Source organism: Urocampus carinirostris, chromosome 18 (genome assembly GCF_059441175.1).
Source record: "Urocampus carinirostris isolate Australia breed hairy pipefish chromosome 18, RoL_Ucar_1.0, whole genome shotgun sequence".
Lineage (NCBI taxonomy): Eukaryota > Metazoa > Chordata > Actinopteri > Syngnathiformes > Syngnathidae > Urocampus > Urocampus carinirostris.
Window position 1 is genome coordinate 27,523,386 of NC_142366.1, and position 19,938 is coordinate 27,543,323.

The following is a 19,938-nucleotide window of genomic DNA, read 5'->3' on the forward strand; positions in this document are numbered from 1 at the left end:
AAAAACATAATTGATATGCCACAATCCAAAGGAATTCAGGTAGACATTGGATAAAAAAATGATAGATTCTAGGAAAACCTCCAAGGAACTGCAGGCCTCACTAGCCTCCGTTAAGGTCAGTGTTCATGACTCAACTATAAGAAAGACACTGGCATCCATTGGAGAATACCCAGGCAAAACCTACTGCAGTCAATGAAGAACACACAGAGTCGTCTCACTTTCCCCAAAAGCATCTTGATTATCCTCAATATTTTTGAGAAACATTCTGTGGACTGCTGAGTCAAAAATTGAACTTTTTGGCGTAAAACGGTACAGCAATTGACCAAAATAACTTCAAAATGTAGAGCATGGTGGTGGCAGTGTGATTGTCTGGGGCTTCTTTGTTGCCTCTGGAAAAGGACAACTTCTTGTGGTTGGCAAAATATTGAATTCTGGAGTTTTTCAAAAGATTCTGAAAGAGAACGTCTGCCCATCCCTTTATGCCCTCAAAAATCAAGCACTTTTGGATCTTGCAGGACAACGATTTGAAATACACCAGCATGTCCACCTCTAGATGCCCCAAAAACTCAAAATCAAGGTTCTAGAGTGGCCAAGTCAAAGTCGGGTTATAAATCCAATATAGATCCTACCGTCAGGGTTGGGTAGGTTTACTTTCAATGACTTTTGGATTACTTCAATACCAAATATGCTAATAAAAGACAAAAGAAACTAAATATGAATCCAATGATGACTCACAACACGTGGTAAGCTTTCTCTCCTGGCTTTGATCTCTTTGATCTCCGGCAAAACGAACATCAATTGCGACAGAAACAAAATGAAAATAAATCCAAACAGCTTGCCGACATCATTTTTGCCGTTCCAAGTATTCCGTTACTCCCCAAGCCTGCACAAAATTTAGTCATTTTATTCATATTTACTTTCTTTTGTCTTTTATTAGCATATTTGTTATTGGAGTAATCCAAAAATAATTGAAAGTAATTAAGTTAAAGTAACCCTACCCAACCCTGGATTTAATTAATGTGTAGGGGGCAACTCCTATCAGCCTGTCAGCATAATACCTTTCAAATTGCTATATATATATATTCAAGTGTTAGCATCCATGACTACTTAAGTAAACAATGGAAGTTTTTGTGACGTCACATGTCTCTTATTCTGCAAAAACAGGATACTTATGGGCAGCACGGCGGCGCAGTGGGTAGCGTGTGTGCGGCACAGTTCTGAGGTTGTGGGAACCTCCTGCGTGGGTTGAAATCCAGCTACCGGCCTTACTGTGCGGAGTTTGTATGTTCTCCCCGTGCTTGCGTGGGTTTCCTCCCACATTCCAAAAACATGCATTTCAGGTGAATTGGCCGGTTCAAATTGTCCCTAGGTGTGAACGAGCGAGCGAGTTGTCTGTCCCCGTGTGCCCTGCAATTGGCTGGCAACCAGTCCAGGGTGTCCCCTGCCCACTGCCCGAGGATTGCTGGGATGGGCTCCAGCACCCCCGCGACCCTACTGAGGATAAGCGGTGTAGCTGATGAGATGAGATGAGACCCCAAAAGTTTGAACAGTAGTTTACTTCCACCAGTTATTGAATCCTCCAGGGGGCAGCGTTGTTGAGCGAAGGCGTGGTAGCACCGAAATGCAGCGAGTGAAGGAGAGGTCAATGAGAGGATTAGTCATGGAACCCTGACAGCGGGGACCATTACGAGGACGGCCGCAGCCCACAAAGACCCAAAGCCAAAGACACGCCGAAAAAAGACCTCTCCATTAATGAAACGGCTCGGCGCATGAATGTTGAATGCGCTCTGTCGACATTGAGGAAGAATAATGGGCCTGATGTTTCTAGGAACAGACAAATGGGCTCTCCGGAACCCAAGTTCTATCTTCAAATTCTCCTAAAAAGTATTATCGTGAGGAGCTTTTAATTTGCTGGTTAACATTAGGGCCGTGACGTGCAGTCAAGGTAGGCATGGAAAGCATGGAAATACAGTAATCCCTCGGTTATCACACTTAATGGGGACCGAGACCATCCGCGAAAACTGAAAATCAGCAAAGTAGCGGCGCCCCTTCAAAAATGCTTAAAAAAACGTATAAAAGTATACAGTATACCCCCCTGTATCCAGTGCACAATATAGAATGATGGATTTAGAAGTCAAAGTTACAGTGCATGAAGGTAAAAATACACGGGTTCCCCTGACGTTGTGTCCTAAATGCGGTATTTTGAAGTCGAGTCGAAGGGGAACGAAGTTGAGTGAAGTTAGTAGAGTTTGTCAGGGAACCGACTTCTTCGGGTTGTTTTTGCTTCTTTCATCCCAACATGACCAAATAGTATGTAAAATGATGCACAAAATGACTTAAAGGAAGGGGGGAATAGAACAAAAAAGAAAAAAATACCAAAATGAAAAAGGAGTGAAAAACTGAGAAAAAAAGAAAGAAAAGGAAGAGAAAAAAGAAGGAACTATTTAGAAAAAAAGCCAGAAAAAAGGAAAAGAAAGAAATGTAGGAAAAAAGTAAATAGAGAACAAATAGAACAAAAAAGACAAAAATACCAAAATGAAAAAGTAGTGAAAAGCTGAGAAAAAAAACAAAAGAGAAAAAAAGAAGGAGAAATTTAGAAAAAAGCCAGAAAAAAAGAAAATAAAGAAATGTAGGAAAAAAGTAAATAGAGAACAAATAAATCAATAAAGACAAAAATACCAAAATGAAAAAGTAGTGAAAAACTGAGAAAAAAAGAAAGAAAAGGAAGAGAAAAAAGAAGGAACTATTTAGAAAAAAGCCAGAAAAAAAAAAAGAAAGAAATGTAGGAAAAAAGTAAATAGAGAACAAATAGAACAAAAAAGACAAAAATACCAAAATGAAAAAGTAGTGAAAAGCTGAGAAAAAAAGAAAGAAAAGGAAGAGAAAAAAGAAGGAGACATTTAGAAAAAAAGCCAGAAAAAAAGAAAAGAAATAAATGTAGGAAAAAAAGTAAATAGAGAACAAAAAAAAAAGTAACAGCTCGGAAAAAATAAACACAATGAGATTTTTTTTTAAAGGAATTAAAGAAATAGATAGAACAAAAAAGGAAAAAAATACCAAAATGAAAAAGTAGTGAAAAGCTGAGAAAAAAATGACTTAAAAGAAGGGGGGGAAATAGAACAAAAAAGGAAAAAATACCAAAATGAAAAAGTAGTGAAAAGCTGAGAAAAAAGAAACAAAAGGAAGAGAAAAAAGAAGGAAAAATTCAGAAAGGGCCAGAAAAAAAGAAAAGAAAAAAATTGAATTGAATCTAGTCCGTGTTTGATGCCGTGTCAAGGACTCCAATAAACAGAACACAGTATACGACAGCAGCAAACCGAATGAGATTAAAGCATAAAGATGCGAGGAAAGGAAAGGAATGCTGCGGCCGAGTAGCGAGGAAGGGATTTGTTGAAGCGTCCTGTCACGTATTCCCCCGATACCATCTTCTTGTCACTTGTAGCTTTACTCGGTCTATCTAGAAAGCAGATGAATAGCGAGGGGGCGCGTGGCTTTTGCAAGTTCAATGTCGGTGACATCGACCCCCATCGCAGGAATTTATTCCTGCGTTAATCTTCCGGTGAACTTGATTTGATCTCTCTGTTGCGTTGGTGGGATCCGGGATTGCGGGTGACATAACTCGAGTCCCGTTTTGATACAGGAAAAATACATTTTTAATCTTTTAAAGCGGAGGGATATTATTTAGATCGCCGAAATTCCTGTAAAGAAAAAAATAAATCCGAACTTTTCTGGGAACCTTCACTTCGTTAGGATTCAGCTCTCTAGACGCTGGGACCCGGGTTCAATTCCCATTGCATGCATTGTTTAGCGATAGTGGTCAAGGATATTTTTTGACTGATCAATTTTTGCACAAATCCTGTGTTATACTACCGTAAATCCTTTTGTATCACGCACCAAACTTATACCGTAAGTTCCGGACTATAAGCCGCTACTTTTTTCCCAAACGTTTAACCCTGCGGCTTATTCAGTGATGCGGCAAATTTATGTTCGAACGCCGGTACGCTAGGGTGCGATGCTGAGCGGCGTACGGGTGTAGATTGCCCCCACCCCTCGTGAAGAACAGTTGTCACGTGAGCGCGCACTCCTTTTTGCTTTCGTTTTAGATATCGGTGAACGGAGTGTTTTAACCCCTAATTATGCCTTTGGAAGAAGGGCGGTGCAAGCAGCAAAGTTGCTACAGGTGAAAAAAGAAGAGTAGTGCGTACAACTATTGCATTTAAGAAAGAAATAATAACAAAATATGAAGAAGGTGTGCGAGTTTCCCTTCTTTCGAGGGAATAGAGCATGGCTTCTGCAGACCACCACAAAGGTAAGAAATCCTATTCATAAATCACCACTTGTTGTGGAGACCCGGGTGCTAAATGACGTGTAAACGACCTGATTTTTTTTTATTTTTACACGTTCATGTTAGCGTAATCTTTCATACGGAGATTACGCTAACGCGAACGTACGATTAGCCTGGGTTAGCTTCATGTTTACATTCGTGGTAAACATTCAGGGTGTTGGAACGGATTAAAACAATTTACATTATTTTGAATGGGAAAAACGATTTCGGTGATCGACCAAATCGGTTTTCGAACAGGGTTCTGGAACCGATTATGGTCGAGAATCGAGGTTCCACTGTAATAGCAAAACATGAAGGAGGTGTGCGAGTGTCTGATCCTCTCCCCACCGTCCACCTGCGCCTTCTTCTGACCATCACAAAGGTAAGAAATCCTATGCAGAATTATTTTCTTTATCCGATTTTTTCATTTTTACACGTTCATGTTAGCGTAATCTTTCGTACGGAAGATTACGCTAACGCGAACGTACGATTAGCCTGGGTTAGCTTCATGTTTACGTTCGTGGTAAACATTCAGGGTGTTGGAACGGATTAAAACGATTTACATTATTTTGAATGGGAAAAATGATTTCGGTGATCGACCAAATCGGTTTTCGAACAGGGTTCTGGAGCCGATTATGGTCGAGAACCCAGGTTCCACTGTATTTGGTTTGTGTGTTCATGATGAGGAAATGCATTCCCTTGGCAATATCCCAAAAGAGGAAAATAAGTTCTCTTGCTTCAAAGGGACTCCAAATTCCTTGTTCAAGGGCATCTGTCAAGTCACTTTTGTGTCTTCCTCTTTTTTTGTGAAAGAAGGAACACAAATGCTCAGGTGGACCCGTGTGTCCTCTGTATTTTCCCAAGCACGGATTCCTCCTTTCATCTAAAGCCTCTTCTTTCTCCCTCTTCCCCCTTTTTTACATTCCAATAGCAAGGAAGGATTTTTCCCGCTTAGCCGGTATTTGCCGACGCGCTCGTTTCCACACACGATCCAGCTTAAAGCTATTGTACGCTATTTTTTATATTAAAAACCCAAACAAGAAATGGTTTAACTCCAGTTGGTTTCTGTCTGATTGCAGTTTGCCCAAAGAAGACGTTTTGGGATGATTCCGGTCATGCATTTTGCACCGTACGGCCGTTTTTTTGATACATGATGATGACTGTTTTTGTTTCCCCAACGCCGTTATGTTGTGACGATGAATCTAGAACAGGGGTGTCAAACTCATTTAAACTCGGGGGCCACAAGATAGAACAAACGTTCTCTCAGGGGCCGGACAAATCAGGTAGGGAGAATGAAAAGGAGAGATGGACAGAAAGAAAGAAAGAAAGAAAGAAAGAAAGAAAGAAAGAAAGAAAGACAGACAGACAGACAGACAGACAGACAGACAGACAGACAGACAGACAGACAGACAGACAGAAAGAAAAAAAAGGAAGAAAAAGAAAGAAAGAAAAAAGGAACAATGAAAAGAAAAGACAGAGAGAAAGACAAAGAAAGAAAGAAATAAAGGAAGAAAGAAAGGCAGTCAGACAGACAGACAGACAGACAAATCGAAAGAATGAAAGAAACAAAGAAAGAAAGAAACAAAGAAAGAAAGATAGAAAGAAAGAAAGAAAGAATGAAGGAATAAAAAAAGAAAGAAAGAAAAAAGGAAGAATGAAAAGAAAAGAGACAGACAGACAGACAGACAGACAGACAGACAGACAGACAGAAAGAGAGAGAGAAAGAAAGAAAGAAAGAAAGAAAGAAAGAAAGAAAAAAGAAAAAAGAAAGAAAGAAAGAAAGAAAGAAAAAGAAAAAAGAAAGAAAGAAAGAAAGAAAGAAAAAAGAAAGAAAGACTAGTAGATTGAGGAGAAAGAAAAAGAGAGAAAGACATAAGACAAAGAGAGAATAGATAAAAATAGATAAAAAAGAGAAAGAGTGAGAGAGGAGGAAAGAAAGAGAGAGTAAAAGAAAGAGAGAGTAAAAGAAATCCAAACAGAAATTTAAAGAGAGAAAGAGAGTAGGAGAGAAATTAGGAGGCGAGGTTGATGCAAGAGAGAGAGAAAAGACAGAGAAAAGGAAAAAAAAGGAAGGGAGAGCAAAGGAAGGTAAAAAGACACAGATAGAGAAAGAGGAACAAAGAAAGAAAAAGAGAGACGGACTGGGTAAAAGACAGAGAGAGAGAAAGAAAGAAATACAAGTACAGCGTTTGTGAGAGGCGCCTGGCTTTGGCAAAATCAAGTGGACAAATTTCAACCTGCAGCTCGTTTTTCTCTTGCGCTTCCCTCAGCTTTGTCTCGCGGGCCGGATTCAATCCCTTAGCGGGCCTAATATGGCCCGCGGGCCGGCAATTTGACGCCTGTGATCCAGAATATATATCCCAAAGTAGCATAACTTTTGATTACTTGAAATAAGAGTTATGTATGAGAACCAGTGACCTGGAGTCAGGAGAGGCAGGGGACGCCCTGCCTCACCTCTCATAATGGAAACATAAAATAATAAATATATTAAAAGGGAACATCCAATTAGTGTTAACATTTTTCCTCGTTTAATTTTGCAATTATTGTATGTCCTGCTTTAAATCGCAGAGTTTTTGCATCATATTTTGAATATTATTAATGCAAATAGTATATAACATTACGGAGGCAGAGTGAGGCATGCAATTCTCGTGTCTCATGCCAGAGGGTGATAGTGAGACCAAGGATTCTGATTTGGGGCCAACCTCAGCCCCAAACTGTCATGTCTGCCCATTGCCATCACCTGCGCCCGCTCGTTCGATTGGTTCACCTCCTATTTAAACTGAATGCTTCCTTTAACTTCTTGTCAGTCCGTCAGCGAACCTCCGCACATGCCAGGCAAGCACTATTTGACTCTGGCTCCCGTCTGTCCCATCCTTACTTGTATCCTGCTCGTCTGCCCCTGGCTTCCTGATCGTCTCCGGCCTCCCTGACTTTTTCCTTCCTTCGACTATGCTCCCGCCTTGGCTACTTGACCCGTGTTTGCCCACCGACCGCGCTCTGATCTCCGGTCCCGGCTACTCGACTCGTTTCTGCCCATCGACCACGCTCCGATCCCATGAGCTCCCTGCTCCTCTTGCCCAGGGATCGCCGGATTGCTGGCGCTTGCTTTCCCATACCTGACTTCTCAGCTTCCGCGATAAAGTTTGTTGTGAAACGTTACGCGTTTGGGTCTACTATCAGTTCTGGTTCTGACACAAAACAATATAACTAGTCATAGCACTAGTAAACTAATCATCAAGTATCTTTTTTATTTTTATAAACATTATATTTTTTGTCATTGCATGACATTTTTTCCAGAATGGTTAATACCGATCTATTGATGCTTTTATTTTGAAAGGAGCAGTATGTTAAATATTATTATGCAGAGCCTCTGCAGATCCGAGTGAGGCACGCAACTCTCTTGCCTCATGGTCGTGGACAATATTGAGACCAATACTTATTATTATTTGCCGCACACCTCGTTTCCAAACAGTAGAAATAGCGATAGTATTATTAGCAAGCTAACAGTAAGTCACATGATACAGTATCTTTTTTCTCATTACATGGACTTTCTTTCATAATGGAGGATTCCCAACAGTATACTTGAAAGTGAAGTGTATAGACGTCATCTACAATTTAAGGTAAGATGATAAAACATTTTTTTCTATGCTACAGTTTATGAAACATTATTTTGGTTGGCCGACTAAATGATGGATACGATTTCAAGGATTTCAAGCACCCGTACGAACCCTGTCTTAAAGTTTATATATCCATACCTGTCAACCTGTAGGTTTTTGCCGTACAAAGTACGTTTATTATGCATTTTAAGACGTGTACGACGTACGAGAAAATTTGTACAGAAAAACGCATATTTGTCAATGATGGGTACCATCCGGTACACACCGACTATCACCAAACGGTAAATTAATCAAGTCAAACGAGTTCGCCGCGGTAGCCTCTATCTCGGTATGTTTTTGTTTTTTTTGGTTGGAAACGAAGCGAGCGATTTGATGCTACTGTGCGCATGCGTCTGCCGCCTCGGATTTCATGTGGTAGTTATGCAGTGAAAAGAAGTCCGTCTCATTTTAGAGAACCGGCTTTTTCGGCTCAACTCATTCAAGAGAGTCGGCTCTCAAACGGCTCACTTGCTTTGATGCATTATATTACGAACGATGATGTTGTATAAAGAAGTTAAGAAAAAAAGGAAGTATAAAAGGAGAAAATGAAAAAAGACAGGTTTGTGGTTATCCCTTTCATCCGTATATTACCAACAATAATTTAATGCAGAAAATGAATTCATAATTTGAATAAGAAAATTCTACTTAATGATATTTGCATGTATTTTTCCTTCTACGGTGAACGTCCAAGCGACTTCATTTTTGAACTTTTTTTGATAATAAACCTCATTCATGTCGAGCAACTCAGTATCTCACAACAAAATGTGCATTATCAATATATATGATATAACGAAACACATGTACAATATAACACGTTAAACTACCGTATTTTCCGCACTATAAGGCGCACCTAAAAGCCTTTATTTTTTTCAAAAGCTGACCATGCGCCTTATAATACAGTGCGCCTTATTTATGGATCAACATTAAGACGCAAAGACTTCCAACTAACTTGCAGCCGCCGAGTGGATTTTCCCCCGAACGCCAAGGAGTCCGCGGTGTATGCTGGGATGTATTTACCGGCGTTTCATTGGCTAACCAATGTGTCAATCATCATTTGAATCGATCACTATTGGCTAAAGTTATTCGGAGGTCAAGGGGAGGATCCTTTTTATCATTTACAGGCTGGCATTGGCTTAAACGGCAAAACAAAGCCTGCAATTGGCCCAAAAAGATGAATGTGTATAACACGTGGTTGACGGCATGCAGAAAGCATGTTTTACTTTTCTGTAATTGTAAATATTTTATTCTCCTGGATTTACTAAACTCACGGATATAAGAGGACATTGGCTGCACATTATTATGAACACAACGACTTCGGTGAGCTACTCTGGCTATATATTATCCCTGTATCTTGTTTCAGACTGAACGCGATGTTTCTGTGACAAGCGGTGCAGATAATGGATGGAATGGAGTGTCTATTTTTAAATCAAACTCAATTCCAAGTGTTTATTGTCATATGCACAGTAAAGTTTCGAGCGAAAAAGAAAATTGAAACTAAGGAATGGTTGGCATTTCTTGAATCCCAAGACTTGAACCTTCCGAATGATGGAACGATGCATTTGAGTGACATCGTACAGACACTGTTTCCGTATATGTCTGAGACACGTATTTGCGTCTTTGCAAGCTTTGGGAATGTTAAGGGGGTAATAAGTTGGACTGAACCATCTGACTGTTTTGTCGACGTTCCCATTCTAGCGCCTTATAATCCGGTGCGTCTTATGTATGTCCAATATAGGACCAAAAACTATTTTTTCGAGGTGCGCCCTATAGTGCGGAAAATACAGTACATAAATAAACACGTTTGAAAAAAAATATGGTGTAAGATTTTTTTGTATTTTGTAAGTGAAAATATGACAGTTTGTAAGGGCATGGAGCCCTGGAGCGCGACAGGTATGTATATCTGTTAATCTGTGACTCAACAAACCCGAATTTCACCGTCACTGCAGCTAACCTACGAGAAAAAATGGGGTTTATAAACCGAAATATACCGTAGGCTGTTTCAAATATATAACAACAACTCTGTCGTACTTTAACATATTTCAAAATGACCGAGTATTTTCCCGACCTGAACCGAAAGAATGTATGTGGGTCATGAAAAGCCAGCTGCACGTCTCTAAATACCATGCTGTTTGGATGTAAGCAGATGGTCAACTTGTTCTGTGTGTTCCCTCTAAGCTGCACATTCTCAGCGCACGAGAAAATCTAGCCAGCTCACAAAAATCAGGGCTCGAAATTGCTCATTAAGAAGCCAATTAAGTCAAAGTTACAGTGCATGAAGGTCAAAATACACGGGTTCCCCTGACGTTGTGTCCTCAATGCAGTATTTTGAAGTCGAACGAAGTTGAGTAAAGTTAATAGAATTTGTGAAGATCCGGCTTTTTCAGCTCGGCTCTTCCGGGTCCTAAACGGCTCTTCGGGTTGTTTTTGCTTCTTTAATCCCTTCACTACCAAATATTATGTAAAATTGTGCACCAAATGACTTAAAGGAAGGGGGGGAAATAGGACAAATAAATAAAAAAATACCAAAATGAAAAAGGAGTGAAAAGCTGATAAAAAAGAAACAAAAGGAAGAGAAAAAAGAAAGAAAATTTCAGCAAAAGCCAGAAATAAAGAAAAGAAATGAACAAAGGAAAACAAGTATATAGAGAACGAAAAGAAAGAAAGTAACAGCCAGGAAAAAATAAACACGATGATACTTTCAACGGGACCCGGACTCTGCAGGTCTGCATCAAACCTTAAGTACCGCTATCATTTTGCCGACTGTGATTTTTGGACTGTGAACTTTAATGGAAGACATTCAGTTCCATTCGCGGGACTTACAGTCCGGTCCGAGTTAATTTCATGTTTGTGATACATTCTTTTAATATGGGCGCATGCGGCTTATATACAGGTGCGGCTAGTGTAAGTACAAAATCGCTTTTCCTCTTAAAATGTGGTGGGTGCGGCTTATAATCAGGTGTGCTCTATAGTCCAGGATTTACGGTACATGAGTCAATTCATTCCAAAGTGGAATTTTTTTTTTTTTGCATTGCCGGAAACTCAGCAAAATGCAACTTGATGTCGAGTTTTGGACATGTTTGACGACCAAGTTGCCACACTTGGGATTGCCGTTGCTCACTGTTGTTTCAAGCGTTGCTTTGTGTGAACGCTCAGACCCGGGGAAAATTCCAGGGAACATTGGTCCAGACTGCTGATTCCCAATAGTTTAAAACGCAGAGCACAACGTCAATAGATGCTTATGGTGGCAGGCAAGGAGCCAGAGATTGAGTCTGCAGGATGGACTAAGGGAGGAAGACAAGTGGAATGGCTTATCCAATAGGGAGGCGGACGGGAAAAAACATGAAATTAGCACACATAGATTATCTGTCGACGACAGGCGGGACTAAAAGCAAGTCGGGCGGTGTCCGGGAGAGGAGAGAGGAGGTAAATTGACTTTTTGTATGTTCCACCCTTGAGGGGGGAGCCATCACTCACAAAACTGCTGATCTGTACATCGAAAAAGCACTTATCTGCATTTAGGTACAATTAAAATCTTAAGAGAAGACAGAATATAAAGCAAGGATTTTCTCTGCTATCATTCCGCGCTATAAAAAGGGCGATGTGTCTTTGAAATTGTAAAAATGATGATGTATTAACAGGGTTGGGTAGGGTTACTTTAACTGGATTACTTTCAATGACTTTTCGATGACTCCGATACCAAATATGCTAATAAAAGACAAAAGAAACTAAATAGGAATACAATTATGACTCACAACCAGGGTTGGGTAGGGTTACTTTAACTGGATTACTTTCGATTACTTTTCGATGACTCCAATACCAAATATGATAATAAAAGACAAAATAAACTAAATATGGACAAAATTATGACTCACAACCAGGGTTGGGTAGGGTTACTTGAACTGGATTACTTTCAATGACTTTTGGATTACTCCAATACCAAATATGCTAATAAAAGACAAAATAAACTAAATATGAATACAATTATGACTCACAACCAGGGTTGGGTAGGGTTACTTTAACTGGATTACTTTCAATTACTTTTGGATGACTCCGATACTAAATATGCTAATAAAAGACAAAAGAAACTAAATATGAATAAAATGACTCAATTTTGTGCAGGCTTGGGGAGTAACGGAATACTTGGAACGGCAAAAATGATGTTGGCAAGCTGTTTGGATTTCTTTTCATTTTGTTTCTGTGGCATTTGATGTTCGTTTTACCGGAGATCAAAGAGATCAAAGCCAGAAGAGAAAGCTTACCACGTGTTGTGAGTCATCATTTTATCCATATTTACTTTATTATGTCTTTTATTAGCATATTTGGTATTGGAGTCATCCAAAAGTCACTGAAAGTAATCCAGTTAAAGTAACCCTACCCAACCCTGTGTATTAATGAACAGAGGCCAAGTAGGGTGAAGATAGAAGTTAATATTCTGTCTATGGTCACCAGATGCATGTTTATCAACAAAGCATAAAAATGGCAATCAAGAAAGCATATTTTTAGTGTCTGAAACTCATGACAAAAAGTTAGCGGACACCAGCCATAAAGTGTCCTGCCCCATTTTTTACAACTTGAAACACAATAAACAACTAATTGCAAAAAAGAACCATTGCTGCAAAGTATTACGGATGGATTATCAGAATATATAACAACACAAACCTTTTCTTCTTTTTCCCTGTTTTTTTTTTAATTGTTTTAAATTCCTTTAAAAAAATCTCATTGTGTTTAATTTTTTCTAGCTGTTACATTTTTCTTTTTGTTCTCTATTTACTTTTTTCCCTTTGTTTCTTTCTTTCCTTTTTTTCTGGCTTTTTTTCTGAATTATTCCTCCTTTTTTCTCTTCCTTTTGTTTCTCTCATTAGATAGATAGATAGATAGACATATGTGAAGATAGATAGATAGATAGACATATGTGAAGATAGATAGATAGATAGATAGATAGATAGACATATGTGAAGATAGATAGATAGATAGATAGATAGATAGATAGATAGATAGATAGATAGATAGATAGATAGATAGATAGATAGATAGATAGATAGATAGATAGATAGATAGATAGATAGATAGATAGATAGATAGATAGATAGATAGATAGATAGATAGATAGATAGATAGATAGATAGATAGATAGATAGATAGATAGATAGATAGATAGATAGATAGATAGATAGATAGATAGATAGATAGATAGATAGGTAGATAGATAGATAGATAGATAGATAGATAGATAGATAGATAGATAGATAGATAGATAGATAGATAGGTAGATTATTCATCCCCATAAGGAAAACCACACTTCCAGCACTTTCCTTGTGTTGAAAATAAAACAATAATAGAGGAAAAGAAATAGAATACAGAGATACCCGATATATGTGTTGATATAGAGTATTTAAATCGTGCAACAGAAAATACACACTGTAATAAATATAGGGTAATATGCAAATGTGGGGGTGTGGTTTAATGTGTGCTTTTACTCCCCCGGGTGGAGTTAAAGAGCCGCATGGCATGAAGAAGAAATGATCACCTCAGTCTGTCCGTGGAACAATACTGTGACAGCAGGATGAAGTCTCTATTTTACAAAATATCTATCTTTTTAAAACAAGTATTCACAATAGTCTTGAGAAATGGCCGATTCACATTCCCACCCCAAAAAAACACCTGTTTATCAAAAGGTAAGGGACAGTTCAGCCGTAATGAGATAGACTTCATTCCGAGAGGCTTCGCTCTGTCTGTCTGTCTGTCTGTCTGTCTGTCTGTCTGTCTGTCTTTCTCTCCATCTTTTCTTTTCATTCTTCTTTTTCTTTTTTTTCTTTCTTCATTTTTTCTTTCTTTCTTTCGTTGTTTCTTTCTTTCTTTGTTTCTTTCATGCTTTCTATCTGTCTGTCTGTCTGTCTGTCTGTCTGTCTGTCTGTCTTTCTCTCCATCTTTTCTTTTCATTCTTCTTTTTCTTTTTTTTCTTTCATCATTTTTTCTTTCTTTCTTTTGTTGGTTCTTTCTTTCTTTGTTTCTTTCATGCTTTCTATCTGTCTGTCTGTCTGTCTGTCTGTCTGTCTGTCTGTCTGTCTTTCTCTCCATCTTTTCTTTTTATTCTTCTTTTTCTTTTTTTTTCTTTCTTCATTTTTTCTTTCTTTCTTTCGTTGTTTCTTTCTTTCTTTGTTTCTTTCATGCTTTCTATCTGTCTGTCTGTCTGTCTGTCTGTCTGTCTTTCTCTCCATCTTTTCTTTTCATTCTTCTTTTTCTTTTTTTTCTTTCTTCATGTTTTCTTTCTTTCTTTCGTTGTTTCTTTCTTTCTTTGTTTCTTTCATGCTTTCTATCTGTCTGTCTGTCTGTCTGTCTGTCTGTCTTTCTCTCCATCTTTTCTTTTCATTCTTCTTTTTCTTTTTTTTCTTTCTTCATTTTTTCCTTCTTTCTTTCGTTGTTTCTTTCTTTCTTTGTTTCTTTCATGCTTTCTTTCTGTCTGTCTGTCTGTCTGTCTGTCTGTCTTTCTCACCATCTTTTCTTTTCATTCTTCTTTTGCTTTTTTCGTTCTTCATTGTTTCTTTCTTTCTTTCGTTGTTTCTTTCTTTCTTTGTTTCTTTCATGCTTTCTATCTGTCTGTCTGTCTGTCTTTCTCTCCATCTTTTCTTTTCATTCTTCCTTTTTTCTTTTTTTTTCTTTCTTCATTTTTTCTTTCTTTCTTTCGTTGTTTCTTTCTTTCTTTGTTTCTTTCATGCTTTCTATCTGTCTGTCTGTCTGTCTGTCTGTCTGTCTTTCTCTCCATCTTTTCTTTTCATTCTTCTTTTTCTTTTTTTTCTTTCTTCATGTTTTCTTTCTTTCTTTCGTTGTTTCTTTCTTTCTTTGTTTCTTTCATGCTTTCTATCTGTCTGTCTGTCTGTCTGTCTGTCTGTCTTTCTCTCCATCTTTTCTTTTCATTCTTCTTTTTCTTTTTTTTCTTTCTTCATTTTTTCCTTCTTTCTTTCGTTGTTTCTTTCTTTCTTTGTTTCTTTCATGCTTTCTTTCTGTCTGTCTGTCTGTCTGTCTGTCTGTCTTTCTCACCATCTTTTCTTTTCATTCTTCTTTTGCTTTTTTCGTTCTTCATTGTTTCTTTCTTTCTTTCGTTGTTTCTTTCTTTCTTTGTTTCTTTCATGCTTTCTATCTGTCTGTCTGTCTGTCTTTCTCTCCATCTTTTCTTTTCATTCTTCCTTTTTTCTTTTTTTTTCTTTCTTCATTTTTTCTTTCTTTCTTTCGTTGTTTCTTTCTTTCTTTGTTTCTTTCATGCTTTCTATCTGTCTGTCTGTCTGTCTGTCTGTCTGTCTGTCTTTCTCTCCATCTTTTCTTTTCATTCTTCTTTTTCTTTTTTTTCTTTCTTCATGTTTTCTTTCTTTCTTTCGTTGTTTCTTTCTTTCTTTGTTTCTTTCATGCTTTCTATCTGTCTGTCTGTCTGTCTGTCTGTCTGTCTTTCTCTCCATCTTTTCTTTTCATTCTTCTTTTTCTTTTTTTTCTTTCTTCATTTTTTCCTTCTTTCTTTCGTTGTTTCTTTCTTTCTTTGTTTCTTTCATGCTTTCTTTCTGTCTGTCTGTCTGTCTGTCTGTCTGTCTTTCTCACCATCTTTTCTTTTCATTCTTCTTTTGCTTTTTTCGTTCTTCATTGTTTCTTTCTTTCTTTCGTTGTTTCTTTCTTTCTTTGTTTCTTTCATGCTTTCTATCTGTCTGTCTGTCTGTCTTTCTCTCCATCTTTTCTTTTCATTCTTCCTTTTTTCTTTTTTTTTCTTTCTTCATTTTTTCTTTCTTTCTTTCGTTGTTTCTTTCTTTCTTTGTTTCTTTCATGCTTTCTATCTGTCTGTCTGTCTGTCTGTCTTTCTCTCCATCTTTTCTTTTCATTCTTCTTTTTCTTTTTTTTCTTTCTTCATTTTTTCTTTCTTTCTTTCTTTCTTTGTTTCTTTCATGCTTTCTATCTGTCTGTCTGTCTGTCTGTCTGTATGTCTGTCTTTCTCTCCATCTTTTTTTTTCATTCTTCTTTTTCTTTTTTTTCTTTCTTCATTTTTTCTTTCTTTCTTTCGTTGTTTCTTTCTTTCTTTGTTTCTTTCATGCTTTCTGTCTGTCTGTCTGTCTGTCTGTCTTTCTCTCCATCTTTTCTTTTCATTCTTCTTTTTCTTTTTTTTCTTTCTTCATGTTTTCTGTCTTTCTTTCGTTGTTTCTTTCTTTCTTTGTTTCTTTCATGCTTTCTATCTGTCTGTCTGTCTGTCTGTCTGTCTGTCTGTCTGTCTTTCTCTCCATCTTTTCTTTTCATTCTTCTTTTTCTTTTTTTTCTTTCTTCATGTTTTCTGTCTTTCTTTCGTTGTTTCTTTCTTTCTTTGTTTCTTTCATGCTTTCTATCTGTCTGTCTGTCTGTCTGTCTTTCTCTCCATCTTTTCTTTTCATTCTTCTTTTTCTTTTTTTTCTTTCTTCATTTTTTCCTTCTTTCTTTCGTTGTTTCTTTCTTTCTTTGTTTCTTTCATGCTTTCTATCTGTCTGTCTGTCTGTCTGTCTGTCTTTCTCTCCATCTTTTCTTTTCATTCTTCTTTTTCTTTTTTTTCTTTCTTCATGTTTTCTGTCTTTCTTTCGTTGTTTCTTTCTTTCTTTGTTTCTTTCATGCTTTCTATCTGTCTGTCTGTCTGTCTGTCTGTCTGTCTGTCTTTCTCTCCATCTTTTATTTTCATTCTTCTTTTTCTTTTTTTTCTTTCTTCATTTTTTCTTTCTTACTTTCGTTGTTTCTTTCTTTCTTTGTTTCTTTCATGCTTTCTTTCTGTCTGTCTGTCTGTCTGTCTGTCTGTCTGTCTGTCTGTCTGTCTTTCTCACCATCTTTTCTTTTCATTCTTCTTTTGCTTTTTTCTTTCTTCATTGTTTCTTTCTTTCTTTCGTTGTTTCTTTCTTTCTTTGTTTCTTTCATGCTTTCTATCTGTCTGTCTGTCTGACTGTCTTACCCTCCCGTGGCAAATCAGCCGCTCGGTTCTTTTCTTCACGCGTCGTATACGAGGCGTAAGCTCCTTAACCCCTCGGAATACAGTTCCGCCAGACTGGCGGGAGCGATTTCGCAGTGGGGTTGAATCTGGCACATTTGCCGACCTCCTGGATCAGGAAGACATTCCGGCGGAGCGCTTCTAGATTCTCTGGCCTTGCCACAAGAGTGTGAAAAACAAAGACGGCACGGTAAGCTCTTCCTCAAGTAGGTCACCCTAGAAAAGATAGTGGAGGAACATCTTTGGGAGAAGCATGTCAATGTAGAAGTAGAACCTTCTGGTGGGGTTTATTACGGGACGGCACGAGAGGCATTGAAATGAATCAATGCAAAGAATCTTAAATCCAACTAAGCATGGAAGCAATGTTCCTTCTAATTTTCCGGGGGTCTGAGCGTTCACACAAAGTCGGTGAGCAACACTTGAAACAACAGTGAGCATCAGCAATCCCAAGTGTGGCAACTAAACCATTATCAAACATGTCCAAAACTTGACATCACGTTACATTTTGCTGAGTTTCCGGCAATGCAAAATTATTTTTCTCTTTTGAATGAATTGACTCATGTATTATTGCAAAGGTTGTACGGCCTACAAACGTCGTTTGTTCAAGATTTCCATTTCTTTTTTTTCCTGGTATCTTTTGTCGCATAATATTAACATTTTTGGGGGCTTTTTAAGTCGGTTGCACGATACAGAACTGTATTTAATCACATTTTTGAGTGGAAGTACAATGTTGGCAACAAGATTGACTTGGTATCATTGGAAATTATTTGAATACATCACAAACCTTTTCTTCTTTTTCCCTGTTTTTTTTAATATTTTTTTAATTCCTTTAAAAAAAATCGCATTGTGTTTATTTTTTTCCTAGCTGTTACATTTTTCTTTTTGTTCTCTATTTACTTTTTTCCCTTTGTTTCTTTCTTTCCTTTTTTCTGGCTTTTTTTCCTGAATTATTCCTCCTTTTTTCTCTTCCTTTTGTTTCTCTTTTTCCCAGCTTTTCGCTACTTTTTCATTTTGGTATTTTTTTCCTTTTTGTTCTATTTCCCCCTTCCTTTGAGTCATTTTGTGCATCATGTTACATCATATTTGGTCATATAGGGATGAAAGAAGCAAAAACAACATAAAGAGCCGTTTAGGACCCGAAAGAGCCGGTTCCTTTTAGTGAGCCGAGCGGAAGAAGCCGGTTCTCGAAAAACTCTAGTGACTTGACTCAACTTTGTTCTACTTCGACCTTAACTTCCAAATACCGCATTTAGAACACAGCGTCTGGGGAACCCTTGTATTTTTACCTTCATGCACTGTAACTTTGACTTAATTCGCTTCTTAATTAGCAATTCCGAGCCCTGATTATTGTGAGCTGGCTGGATTTTCAATTTTTTCTGAATGTTTCCTTCTTTTTTTTCTCTTCCTTTTGTTTATTTTTAAGTTTTTCACTACTTTTTCATTTAGGTATTTTTTTCTTTTTTTGTCCTATTTCCCTCCCTTCCTTTAAGTCATTGTGTGCACAATTTTACATAATATTTGGTCGTGTAGGGTTGAAAGAAGCAAAAACAACCTGAAGAGCCGTTTAGGACCCAAAAGAGCCAGTTCCTTTTAGTGAGCTGAGCCGAAGAAGCCGGTTCTCGAAAAACTCTACTGACTTGACTTAATTCGCTTCTAAATTATCACTTTCGAGCCCTGATTTTTGTGAGCTGGCTAGATTTTCTTGTGCGCGACATTGCATTCAACCGATGTGAACAATGCCAGGCGCTCAAGACCTAAATGAATTCGACACCCTGATCATTTTTACTCTACCGTCTGTGCTAAACGGGGGTACGGAGAAAGAAAGCGTGAAAGGTTCTGAGGATTTTCCAATTATCCACCGTATAACTTAACATAATTACAAAGCTTTTCTTCTCCTACATCTTTACAGTAAAAGCAGCTAGCGATTTCACTCACCGAGCCCTCCCGCGCCATCTCGCCTGGGATCGATACGGCGTAATTAAGGCAAAAGATCCCACCAATGCATCCTGTCAACCTTCCCCCCCGTCCCCTCGTTTCGCTCTATTTCTCCGGTGCCACGGACACGTCTCCGAGGGGACTCTGCTTCCCCGGTCCTGAATTATACACGAAGTCGCAGACCCTTTCTTTTCTGCACCTCCACTCCGGGGATAAACAACAATCACGGAGCCATGAAGGAACCTATGCCGATAACCTGAGATTGGATGTTTGAAGACATTTGAATCAAAGCGCTATTGCATCTTTTCATTCCCAAAGTTGGCAAGGACTTTTGTAGGGCAAGAGTCCCTCTCCTTTATTTGTATGTCCTACCTTTAAAACTTGTGCAGTGACCTTATTTTAATGCAGTTTGAAATACCTGTGTTGTGGAAAATAGACTTGCATTTGTAGAATAGAGTTGCATACATTTAGAAATGTAGAAAGACTTGCTTACAGTAGTGAGGGAATGTTGACATCATTCGAGAAGATCTTTGGCAAGACAGTTGAGTTTCCCTAAAAGGGCATGAGACCTGCAAGGTCCCTCTGTGCAAGGTCCCTCTGAGCAAACTGAGGCGAACAACATGTCCTAATAAGGGTACGACAACATCTTCTTTGTTGAGGCCTCAGATCTCCTCCGCCTCTTGGGTTGTACTCAAATTGAAGCTATAAAAGCATTGTTATGTCTGGAGTTCTCTGAGTTTCTTTGGGATGACGAAATAAAGAGCTCCCCCTCATGGCAAGCCCCGGTGTACTTTATTAAATCACGTAAGAAGACTTAAAAGATATCGAACCTGCATTTTCTCAGCTCTAAATCTTACAAGGAAGATCAAATAACGGTGAAGTATTGCATATTAGTCAAGTCACATTTATTTGTGACACACTTAATCACAAAATGTCTCAAAGGACTGCACAGGATTACAATGACACCATCGCCTGATCTTAAACCAGGGGTGTCAGACTCACTTTAACTCGGGGGCCACACCATAGAACAAACATTCTGTCGG

General features: G+C 38.2%; 1 protein-coding gene across 9 annotated transcripts in view; it reads right to left on the reverse strand.

Moving 5' to 3' along the window:
* The window catches only part of ntng1a (netrin g1a), a 208,286-nt gene that overhangs the window by 94,828 nt on the left and 93,520 nt on the right, over positions 1–19,938 (reverse strand). The gene's annotated exons all lie outside the window — the stretch shown is intronic.